A 12348-nucleotide genomic window follows, 5' to 3' on the forward strand; every position below is an offset into this window, starting at 1 on the left:
AAAATAACGTTCATCGAGATGACCTCGCGACGTCACTTTCTTCGCCCGCTTCACGGCAAGTAAAGCCTCACCGTGGCACGATCCATAACTTTCAAAGCTCATCATACGCAGGGCAGGAGGATTGGGAAGGCTCAGCCTCAGCTTCTTGGCCCCCCTCAGACATTTCCTGCTTTTGCTGGGCCAAACCCAGCAGAGCACTGGCCCCTGGATCAGACGATGTTAATGAAATAGCATCATCCTCCAGCGGCTCATTCTCATCCACAGCCGACGATCGTGAGAGGGAAAACCCCTCTTCAAACTCATCGGCCAGATCCACCTGCGATCCCCACAAGCTCATTCTCCTCCGTGTCTCAGCAGCGGCGGGTCCTGAATCGCGGGAAGCAGATGGCTGCCCCTCTTTCCCTCGAAAAAAGAGACAAACGATAGCGGAGCTTTTTCATTGGAAAAACGCTCGCAGTGCGTGCTCTTTGCCCAAACAAATAACGTATAGATTGTGTGTGCCATCAGATGTTAAACAACGACAACACGGATGCACACATCCTCTAAACGCTTTGCTAGTGCTCGCCATAATGATATGAATAGAGATCGCTCTTACCACAGAAATGTACGCTTCAAACAAAACAGTCAATGAAGACTCTCGATGAAGAATCTCCCGGCGCCTATTTATACTATAGTCACACCAGTAGTGACGTCATGGCTGTCGCCGGCCAACGTGTTGTTGGTGTTTTTTCAATGTATGCTTCAGACACGGGTCACGATGAGGCGTTCCCCATAGCGACCCCTAGAGGAAGCGGTTCGAAGTTCCCATGAAAGGGAAACCCCACTTCTTTTGCGTTCCACAGAAAAACGAAATGTGGTTTATAAAGACTACCTGTTTTCTATTTGGTTGGCGTGTTCATAAGCTGTCCTGTTTGTTCTTCTGGTCCGTGTTGGCAAAAACAAATCAAGTCAAGCGCTTAGGAGGTTTTCATGTGTGACTATGATGAGGAAAAACACAAATAGCATGTTAAAACTCCTTTTCTTGAGGTCTTTGAAACCGACAAAAGAGGGAAGCAGGTGAGAAGTTGGTTTACCAGACTTTTAGCAGCTGATATGTCACACAGAAAAGGGTTCCAGCACTGAGATTCAGGGAATCAAGCTCCATCTCTACATCCAGATGTGAATTCAGCCTCACAGAGAGGTAGAGGAACATTCTTGTGGAAAGGCACTGGAGATGGTGAGTCATGGCTTTCACAGCCTGACGCACACAAACGACTAAAGACACATTCAGAGTTCAGTGGAAAATGGCTGTGTAGACTAAGAGAGAGAATTGATTTTCAATATGTTCTTGTTCCTCCTGTCAGAGGTTATTGGTACAACAGATCATACATTTAAACTTACGCCAGGTGATTGATAGCATCAAGCCTATACATATAGTTAGACACAAGCAATGAAGCTTTAATATTCCATTCACTTTTTAGAGACCTCTACTTTGAGTACATGTCTGCTCAGGCCAAACATGAGATCAGTCTCCATTTCCCATAATCAGCACCAGCTTCCTGTGGTGATACCCAAGTCTCTGCAGACCGGCATATTTTGAGTGACAGCTCTCCATCCAGGGCTCCACCACAAATAAAGGAAATAAGAGGCACTGCTCCAAGTTTTTTTCCACAAATGTGACCCTGGACCACAAAACCAGTCATAAGGGTCAATTTTTCGAAATTGAGATTTATACATCATAATAAAAAAGCTTTCCATTGATGTATGGTTTGTTAGGATAGGACAATATTTGGTCGAGATTCAACTGTTTGAAAATCTGGAATCTGAGGGTGCAAAAAAATCAAAATATTGAGAAAATCGCCTTTAAAGTTGTCCAAATGAAGTTCTTAGCAATGCATATTTCAAATCAAAAATTAAGTTTTAATATATTTACAGTAGGAAATTTACAAAATATCTTCATGGAACATGATATTTACTTGACCCATACAATGTATTTTTGGCTATTGCTACAAATATAACCCAGCGACTTAAGACTGGTTTTGTGGTCCAGGGTCACAAATGTGCCCCAGTGAAACTCTTTAACACACTTACCCAGAAAGCTGTGAAGGTTAGCATGAACACAATGGTGAGAGACATGTCTAAATCCCTAGCAGGATTCTTATCTAATGGTATAGTCTAAAACACACCATTCTCTTTCATCCAAACAAAAGGGTTCAAAGCTGCTAGACTCTTTCTAGAATTCTGTGGTTTAAACATGAAAATGTGTTAAATGAGGCTGAAAGTGCTACATGCCATTGGTTGCTGAAATCAAAATCAAATTAGGCTTAGTTTACCAACAACATTCATCTTAAGTTACATTGTACAGTAAATTATTTTGTGCTAGAGCAAAACCGTGCCCCAAATCAGTCCGCAAAACGTAATACAAAACAGTGGTGCTGAGCCAAAACTTTCCCCAATATCTCCAATATTTTGGCCTCTCCAAAATGAAAATAGTGCCTAGTGTACACACATAAAAAAGTATGTTGATTTGTCAAGATGTAAAAAATTATTATTATTAGTGAACAAAGAAAATTAATTACAACATATAAATAATGATGACTTTAGTAAAACAAGATTTTGAAAAAATTCTCAACTAGATCAATGAACATGCATGAACATAAATTATGTAGTGATTACATTCGATGTGGACCATTATAATGTGCACAAATCTAGTATGTTAACATTTATGTAAGCCTACTTTTTTGCCAAAACGTGTGCATATTCTCATATTTCTTCTGAAATTGTCATTAAACATCATCTCTCAGTTAACAATTTAAGTTAACAAGTCTCATCTAAGCAGACCTACAGAACATAACGGTATACCCTATTAACTGGATGTAAATCGAGGCCTATCATGCACAATCCCTACATTTTTTATTCTGGCTTTGTAATGATCAAAATGCACGTGACCTTTGTCGCTGATAAACTGTGAAAGCAAATGGAAAAAGGTGCTTGTAAATTTATGATCATTCAACTTCAACAACCCTTTTGTGAAACATGTCATAGAAATTAAATACTACTTACATGCTACTAACGTAGTGCTTTGGGAAACTGAGCCTTAGCCAAAATATCAAACGCTTAAGGGCCACCATAGAACTTCATGAGCATCATGCGTTCCAATTTTTCAGAAATGTTTAGCACATATGGGCCTAGTTGTTCCTTAGTGAGATGATGCAGCCCAGGGTATCTACATTTGAAAAAAAATTTAAAACGACTGAAGGTTTTCTCTCCTCTCCTTGACGCTATCACTAGACTGTCCCCTATGCATTCCTAATTGTAACACAACTAGGACCTGCTGTTCGGTCTTGTGGACTGTTTAAGAGCATAAAACAATCAACACTCAGTGTACTAAACCATTGTAGCTAGCTGAAATGGTTTCAAAAGTTTGAAGAATTTGGCCTTTATTTCTCTTTCTCAAACTTGGCTGTTTTTGTAAATCATAAGTAAAAATCATCTAAATTTATGAAGTGATTCATATAAAACCATACTGCCAAACTTATCAAATTGTTCAGCAATCTAGAGTTCTTTTGGGTATTGTTAGCCTGCACAAATAACATTTACAAGCCTAGAAATACTATATTCACAAATAATCAGCCCTGCAGGTCACAGGCTTATTACACAACTTTGAAAGGTCCAAATATCTAAAAGAGACATTGCCAATACTTGATGCAGTCTACTGGCTGTCTGAAGAGTTCAGTCTTTGGGTCAAGCTGCACATGTAATACTGGTTAAAACTAGCTCGGAGCACATCATAAATCAGGGATGGTGAGAATCTTCTTTTATTAGTGGTAGACAGAACACTTGTACATAAACGGGAAGTCAAATCTCACTCTACAATTCCAGTAAAAGCTTAAGACATTCTTAGGCAATGCAGGACTGAAGTATTAAAAATGTACGACCTACCGGCTTTTCCTTTTATCTCTGATGCTGCAAGTGTCCAAGGGGAGAACCCTGGAAGAAGCATCAGGTGTTTAGCAGAATGGCGTGCACAAAAAAACTAAAGTCAACAAAAGTCAAACAAAACAAAATAATATATCTCTTGAAATGTGAGAATTACATAGGAGAAAGAGTTGCATGTGACTGTCTGGACAAGAAACTATAATTTACTGTAGTTCATTGTCTGTTTGTTCTCAGTCTCTTTTGATTTAATCATCCAGATGTCTGTTCAGAAGAAAAACGTGGCCAGGAAAATTTGCTGCAGCTTTATCAAAACATTTCCATTTACCAATCTGTTTGATCTGCTTTGACTTTTTAATCATCTCTTCGATTACCTTGGCTTTAGTTCTACATCTTTTCAACATCATCTTGACTGTTCAACCAGTTGAATTTCTTTAGTAATCAAACGTTTAATCAAGGACTGTGACCTGAACATGTTTCACTTTACATCATCCAGTTATAATAGTGTTTTGTTTTTGAGGGTGACGAACAATATATATATATATATATGTTTATTTATAAATAAATAAAATATTTAAATAGATTTTAAATGTTATTGAAATTAGCTTTAAAGGTTAACCAAGTGAGTTGTAGGTGAGGGCAAAGTAATCTAATTGTTAAAAAAGGGAAATGAGCATTACATTTTAACTACATTATGCATTACACTTGGAAGACAAAGTTGGGGATACAGTGTAAAGCAATCCATAGTCCATAGCAGACAGCCCTGTAAAAGCTGGCACTGACATTTATTTGGCTTGGCTTGCATTTAAATTGAGCTTCCACACCAAGGGGGGCGACAGCCATGTCGGCACGTTCGCACACTCCAGGAAGTCCCTTTATTTACATTTAGTCATTTAGCAGACGCTTTTATCCAAAGCGACTTACAAATGAGGACAATAAAAGCAGTCAAAACTAACAAAAGAGCAACAATATATAAGTCCAAATGACAAGTCTCGGTTAGCCCAAGGTGTATATATACTGTATATATATATTATACACACACACACATATACACACACACAAAGAAAAACAAGTAGATTGAATAGAAAAAATAGAAAGCTAGTGTTTGTTTCATCAATATCTTGACGTACTGAATAGGCCTCCTAGTTTTCAAGAATGTGCCCTTAAATCAAACATAGCCTATTTCATTCAAAAATGATGTAAGCTATGTGTGCTTACAGGAGGAAGATTCAAGTCTATAATCATGCAGTCTTAAGTACAGAACACTCTAAAGCAGGAGAAAAGGATGGATTTTTTCCCAGCTGTCTGACAGGCGGACAGGTTTAAGAGGCACAATGGAGATGCGTGTTGAGCGCATGCAACTTTGCCCCAGATCCAGTGACTCAGGAAAAGCCCTGGAGAGAACTCCCAAACCTGTCGTGAGGTCCACCAGCAGAATACGATTACTTTAACATGCTGAGAGTCCCAACCCCCTCTGGCAAAAGCACTTTGTCCAGTACAGGAGAAGAAAACTCTGTCAGGCATTGGTGACTCAGGAGAAACCAAAAATGTTTTTATTCTGCCTTGCGACCTGTGATTTTGGTTTTCTATTGGTCTACGCTCTACGCTATCAACTCAGCCAGTTCAAAACTAGTATGAAGCATTAACAATCTTTTACTGTTTATTTTAGCACATCCAGTGATCTTGTTCCTATTCTGATATGCGTTTTTGTGATTTTTCTCTATTCCAGCCCTCATTTGAAAGGAAATAAACCTTCCACTCAGTTACATAACTCTTAAATTATGAGCATCATATATTTAATTTTAGTTTGTGAATATGGGGGTCTATATGACTGGACCTGTTTTTTAAACTTAACTCAAAATTAGCAGATATTTCACCACATATTCATAAGTTAGTGCTTTGAATTGGAATATGTTGGGAAGTTATATTATTCTTCATGTATTTCAAGTTTCTTAATTTGTTTTAAGTTCTTGGCCTTTAATTATACAGGACAGTGAAGTAGTGACAGAAAACATCCAGATCACACAAAAAATATGATGGTGTCCATAATTTCAAAGTTATGTAACTGAGCAGCACTTTTTTTGCCCTTAGACAAACAAAAAAAAAATGACAAAACCCCCTCGAGGAAGGACAGCATGACTGAAGAAGCTAAAATAAACAGTCAAAGATGGATAAATGTTTATTCTAGGAAGTTTTGAACCTGATGAAGTAATAGTAGCAAAAAATGTCACATGCACTGCTCACCAGTTTTCTGGTTTTTAAAAAAAGACAACCGAATGGAGTACACATCTGTAAGACATTACGGTCTGCGGATATAAACAATAGGAAATGTTATCTTTCTAGTGTTGGTCTTTGAGTGTGGGAGCTTAACACAATAAATACAAAACCATTAGTGGTCCTTTCCGTTCTCCGGTCAGATCATCGCACAGGATAGCTACTTATTCTGAACCTGTGAGGTCATCACACAGGACTTTGTTTATCATGCCAAGCTCCTTTCAAGCAGCACAGGAGACAGGTCTTGAGATATCATTAAATTCTAAGTCCTTGGTGGAAGCAGAGTTCCAGGAGCAGCCTTGGAATGTTCCAACATTCCCTTTAAAGTACAGCTTGCTTTTCTTCAATCACAACGTGATTAGTTGTCAAAGAGAAGTGCCAGACTGTTCAAAAGTAATCAAAATGGTGCACCAATAACATCATCCTCAGGTCTAATTTCATCAAAGAATTCTTAACTGATTGAATGATCCTGAACCATCCAGGAACAGATATATTTTATCTTAGAGGTGGACTACCTTCATATTTCGGTGAAATGGAAAAACTGTTGACAGAAAACCTACTCCTGCAAACAAGCCTGCACTGGCCCTTTACAGGCCCACTTGGGGCTAGCCTAAGGGCCCCCAGTGGGCTGCCAGTGCAGGGCCTCTGAGATTTTGCTCATTGGCAAAACATTGGCCCCTTAGTGCTGGCCCTGCACGGGCAGCCCTTACTTAGCCCACACTATTAATCTACAACAGGGGTGCCCAACCCTGGTCCTGATCAAACACACCTGAACCAACTAATTAGGATCTGAAGGAGCACTTGATAATTACAGACAGGTTTGTTCAATCAGGGTTGGGACTGAACTCTAGATCTCCAGGAACAGGATGCACCCCTGATCTATAACAATACATCCGTTTCATTTTAAATGCTTCCAGCTACTATAAATTAAGTCTTTGGGAAAAACAGTTATTACACATCTGAAATTGATGCAGTCACCACATAACTAATGTCTATATTGTCAAAAATGTATAGTAGTCAAAGGGATTTCAAATCAATAGATTTATTAAATACAAAACAGAAAACATTCAATTCAGGTTAATACAGCTACATATAGCCAAAAAATGTAAATACACAAAAGTACAAAAAAAAACAATTTCATCAAAGAATTCTTAACTGATTGAATGATCCTGAACCATCCAGGAACAGATATATTTTATCTTAGAGGTGGACTACCTTCATATTTCGGTGAAATGGAAAAACTGTTGACAGAAAACCTACTCCTGCAAACAAGCCTGCACTGGCCCTTTACAGGCCCACTTGGGGCTAGCCTAAGGGCCCCCAGTGGGCTGCCAGTGCAGGGCCTCTGAGATTTTGCTCATTGGCAAAACATTGGCCCCTTAGTGCTGGCCCTGCACGGGCAGCCCTTACTTAGCCCACACTATTAATCTACAACAGGGGTGCCCAACCCTGGTCCTGATCAAACACACCTGAACCAACTAATTAGGATCTGAAGGAGCACTTGATAATTACAGACAGGTTTGTTCAATCAGGGTTGGGACTGAACTCTAGATCTCCAGGAACAGGATGCACCCCTGATCTATAACAATACATCCGTTTCATTTTAAATGCTTCCAGCTACTATAAATTAAGTCTTTGGGAAAAACAGTTATTACACATCTGAAATTGATGCAGTCACCACATAACTAATGTCTATATTGTCAAAAATGTATAGTAGTCAAAGGGATTTCAAATCAATAGATTTATTAAATACAAAACAGAAAACATTCAATTCAGGTTAATACAGCTACATATAGCCAAAAATGTAAATACACAAAAAGCAAACAAAGCACTGTAAGATTGTAGGATTTCGTCATGTGAAAGTTGATGTGCGAAAGTCTTATCTGTAGTACATCAATGTCCAAACACTGTCCATAACGGAAGTTGGCTGATAGCAAATTAATAATCCAACCTCTTGTAATGAAAACACGCCACATCTCTCAAACAACAGACTTTTTCTAACCAGGAACAATCAAAAATAGTCCAGACTATAGTCTCATGTCGAAAATAACTTTAAATCCATAATCAAACTGGACCATGATGTGGTAACCTCACCAATAAAGAGTCCTTCTAAAATGCATACAAATATACTGTCTTAAACTCTTAGCATCAATCCAAACATAGGCCATACATACACGTACCATCTTTGCAAAAATCACCAGCAATGTGCACTTTTAAATAGAAAAGAAAAAAAAACTCTTGCTACTACTGCTGCTTGCTATTGCTAATTCTCTCTACCACATGGCTTTACTTAAGGAAACCTAAAACACTCTAGCATCCCTAGTGGTAAGGAAGAAAACTGCCCACAAAATTCTTATTAACAGGCTCATGTCTGGCCCACACTGGGCAATCATTGGATTAATGTGGGCAGTCCCATAGTGTGGGCTGCTCACAGAGAGCCTGCGGTGAGCCCAAAGCTGTGGGCCTCGCCTGGGCAAGCCCGCACTGGGCCTGTTTAGGTTTGGTGTGGGCTGGCCCTAACCCACTGTGCCCACAAAAAGCCAGCATGGGCCCCGCAAGGACATGTTTGCAGGGACAGCTCCACTGATATTCCTGGTTTGTTGTGTCTTAACGGTGTTCTCTAAAGGGAAGGATAAATCTTGAAGCTGGAGGAAAAATACAAGATGTCCCCATTCAGTTCTGCACCTGTGGAAGTGAGAGCTGTACATCATGTTTTCCAGACAGAAATAAATTAATTTCTATTTAGCCGACTTTAGATACTACTTGCCAGAGAAACACACATGCACGTAATCACTCACACACTGTTCTGAAACATTTAGATGGTACAAACCAAATAAACTCTAGGCCATGTTTAGACTAGACAGTCACTTGCTTGAAGCTGAACGAAAAATAAGTAAATAAAGCACTGTTATGATGACCCAAACATATGCTAAATAAACTGTGTCAATATGTAAGCATTTTGGTATGCCAAAATGAAAGGTAGCTACGGCTGTTACTTAAAGAGAAATTAATCTGTTATGGGAGCTGAATGAAATCACCATTTACTGGCATCAGCACTTGTGAGCCATGCTGGCTACTGCTGCTTGCTATTGCTAATTCTCTCTACCACATGGCTTTACTTAAGGAAACCTAAAACACTCTAGCATCCCTAGTGGTAAGGAAGAAAACTGCCCACAAAATTCTTATTAACAGGCTCATGTCTGGCCCACACTGGGCAATCATTGGATTAATGTGGGCAGTCCCATAGTGTGGGCTGCTCACAGAGAGCCTGCGGTGAGCCCAAAGCTGTGGGCCTCGCCTGGGCAAGCCCGCACTGGGCCTGTTTAGGTTTGGTGTGGGCTGGCCCTAACCCACTGTGCCCACAAAAAGCCAGCATGGGCCCCGCAAGGACATGTTTGCAGGGACAGCTCCACTGATATTCCTGGTTTGTTGTGTCTTAACGGTGTTCTCTAAAGGGAAGGATAAATCTTGAAGCTGGAGGAAAAATACAAGATGTCCCCATTCAGTTCTGCACCTGTGGAAGTGAGAGCTGTACATCATGTTTTCCAGACAGAAATAAATTAATTTCTATTTAGCCGACTTTAGATACTACTTGCCAGAGAAACACACATGCACGTAATCACTCACACACTGTTCTGAAACATTTAGATGGTACAAACCAAATAAACTCTAGGCCATGTTTAGACTAGACAGTCACTTGCTTGAAGCTGAACGAAAAATAAGTAAATAAAGCACTGTTATGATGACCCAAACATATGCTAAATAAACTGTGTCAATATGTAAGCATTTTGGTATGCCAAAATGAAAGGTAGCTACGGCTGTTACTTAAAGAGAAATTAATCTGTTATGGGAGCTGAATGAAATCACCATTTACTGGCATCAGCACTTCGAGTCTGATTCTGCTGGGCTCCTGGAATCATCCAGAGCTGCCATTAACGTTGTTGCTGCCATAAAGTTTTCACTGCACTCTTCCCTGCTTTCTCCCGGGCCAATGTCTCCCTGTCTGCACACGGAAAGATTTATAGCTATTTGTTTTGTCCAACATTTTAAGATAAAAACAGCTATATCTCTATCAATCACCACTGCTGCTGAGGAAGAATCCAGACAAGTATTTTTTTCTTACTTTGGGGAGAAGAGAAAATTTTCCATGTGATATTTGATTAAAGAAAGAAGGGGGGCAAAGGGACGAGGGATGCTGGAGTGTGAGAGAAAGGGACGAGGAATCATCTGCAGTCTTCAGCGAGTTCAGACGAAACCAGATGTTGAGATGTTTTTTATTTTAAGATAAAAACAGCTATATCTCTATCAATCACCACTGCTGCTGAGGAAGAATCCAGACAAGTATTTTTTTCTTACTTTGGGGAAAGAGAAAATTTTCCATGTGATATTTGATTAAAGAAAGAAGGGGGGCAAAGGGACGAGGGATGCTGGAGTGTGAGAGAAAGGGACGAGGAATCATCTGCAGTCTTCAGCGAGTTCAGACGAAACCAGATGTTGAGATGTTTTTCTACCAGACAGAGCATCACCAGGATCACCACAGGTGTTTTTCATTTTGGCTTCCTTGAATACAGCGTCATCCTAGAGTTGATACTAGGATAACATATCACAAATGTTACAGGGACATCCATCTGTCATTGCAAGCTCTGAAACCACAGAAAAAGTGAATGTCGCTAACAACAGAGAACCATTCAGAGGAGGTATCATTTGCAATGGCTGTAAATACACCAGAGCAGACCTTCTTTCCTTACTCTTTCCATCAGTTCTGTCCACACAGTTTGCTTTTGTCTTGTCAAATACAGTCCAATGGTCATTTTTAGGAATATCCATCCAGTACAGAAGTAGCTGTGAACATCTGTGGTCAGGAAACCCAGGTCTCCACAACTGCTATTTTGAAAGCCCTGATATGGAAACAGTGAGCAATAATGATTTTCCTCTAGAGCAATTGTGTTGTGAAATACGAAGACAACAAAAAAGAATTGGGCCAATAAGAGCTCCCTTGATAACTTCGAATTAGTCTGTAAGTGTCTTGTGGAACACTCTTGTCTCTCTGTGGAAATCTTATAGTTTTTCTTGGTTTGGCAGTATGTACGAGTAGTAAGATCAAGCCATACACATATACAGTATACTGTAATTGTCAAAGTTTCAGAACGCCGGAATGCCTTCCGCATATGATAGATACCGGAAGTGAGAGAAAAGTGTTTATTACATTTGAAATATGGATATTTTCTTACAAAAATGCATGGATTCACTACAGGAGGCCTTTATTCACCCCCCAGAGCCGTGTGAGGCACGTTTTATCATGGATGCGCGCGCGTTATTTGACGACTTGTGGACTGTTCAACTGCAACACCCGCTGACTGCAATGATAAAGCTTGGAATAGCCAGGACAATTTTTAATATAACTCCGACTGGATTCATCTGAAAGAAAAAAGTCATATACACCTAGGATGCCTCGAGGTTGAGTAAAATACAACCTAATTTTCATTTTAGGGTGAACTAACCCTACAAGCTAAAAAATAAAGATGGTGTCTGAAAGTTGTGGTCGGTGGTCAGTTTGTGTGTAAATGTACGTTTTTGATCAACGTTTTCCCCTTTTGATGTCATTTCAAGCGAGAAATTAATATTGCAGTAATGAAATATTCACTTAGTTATCACCAAAGCTCTCTATATTTTGTTGTAGATCATTAAACCGTTCCTCTGCCGTTCCTCATGTTTCATGAGGTACCTTCCTGCAAAAACACTGGCTGCAAAGTCATTGCCTCATACGGCAGCGAGGCAGCAAGTCAGCTGCCTAGTTTTCGGATGCAGCTGTAACCGGTGTAATCTGCGTTGTGTGTTTTTTTCCCAATGAGTAGTAACCAGACGGACATCAGCTGACGGTTCGACTCTTCTTTTACTCTCCCATGCAGAGACAGTGCAGAAAGGGCCAGAGAAAATGGTATAAAACTGGCATACAAAATTAATTTAAGGAGTGACAAAACAGCATACCTGATAAAACATAAAACAGTCTTTACAGTGTGTTTTTGCCCTTCTTGTCTTTTCTGTTAAATGAATGTAAAGTGCAACGCAATTAGTACGTGCTTCAAGTGCATTGATCGACAGAAAACTTATCAAACTTAGTGAAAATACAGAAATAATCAAATATACATATAAAATAAT

The sequence above is a fragment of the Sinocyclocheilus grahami genome, unplaced genomic scaffold (assembly GCF_001515645.1).
Source record: "Sinocyclocheilus grahami isolate Dianchi unplaced genomic scaffold, SAMN03320097.WGS_v1.1 scaffold36.1, whole genome shotgun sequence".
In the NCBI taxonomy this organism is placed as follows: domain Eukaryota; kingdom Metazoa; phylum Chordata; class Actinopteri; order Cypriniformes; family Cyprinidae; genus Sinocyclocheilus; species Sinocyclocheilus grahami.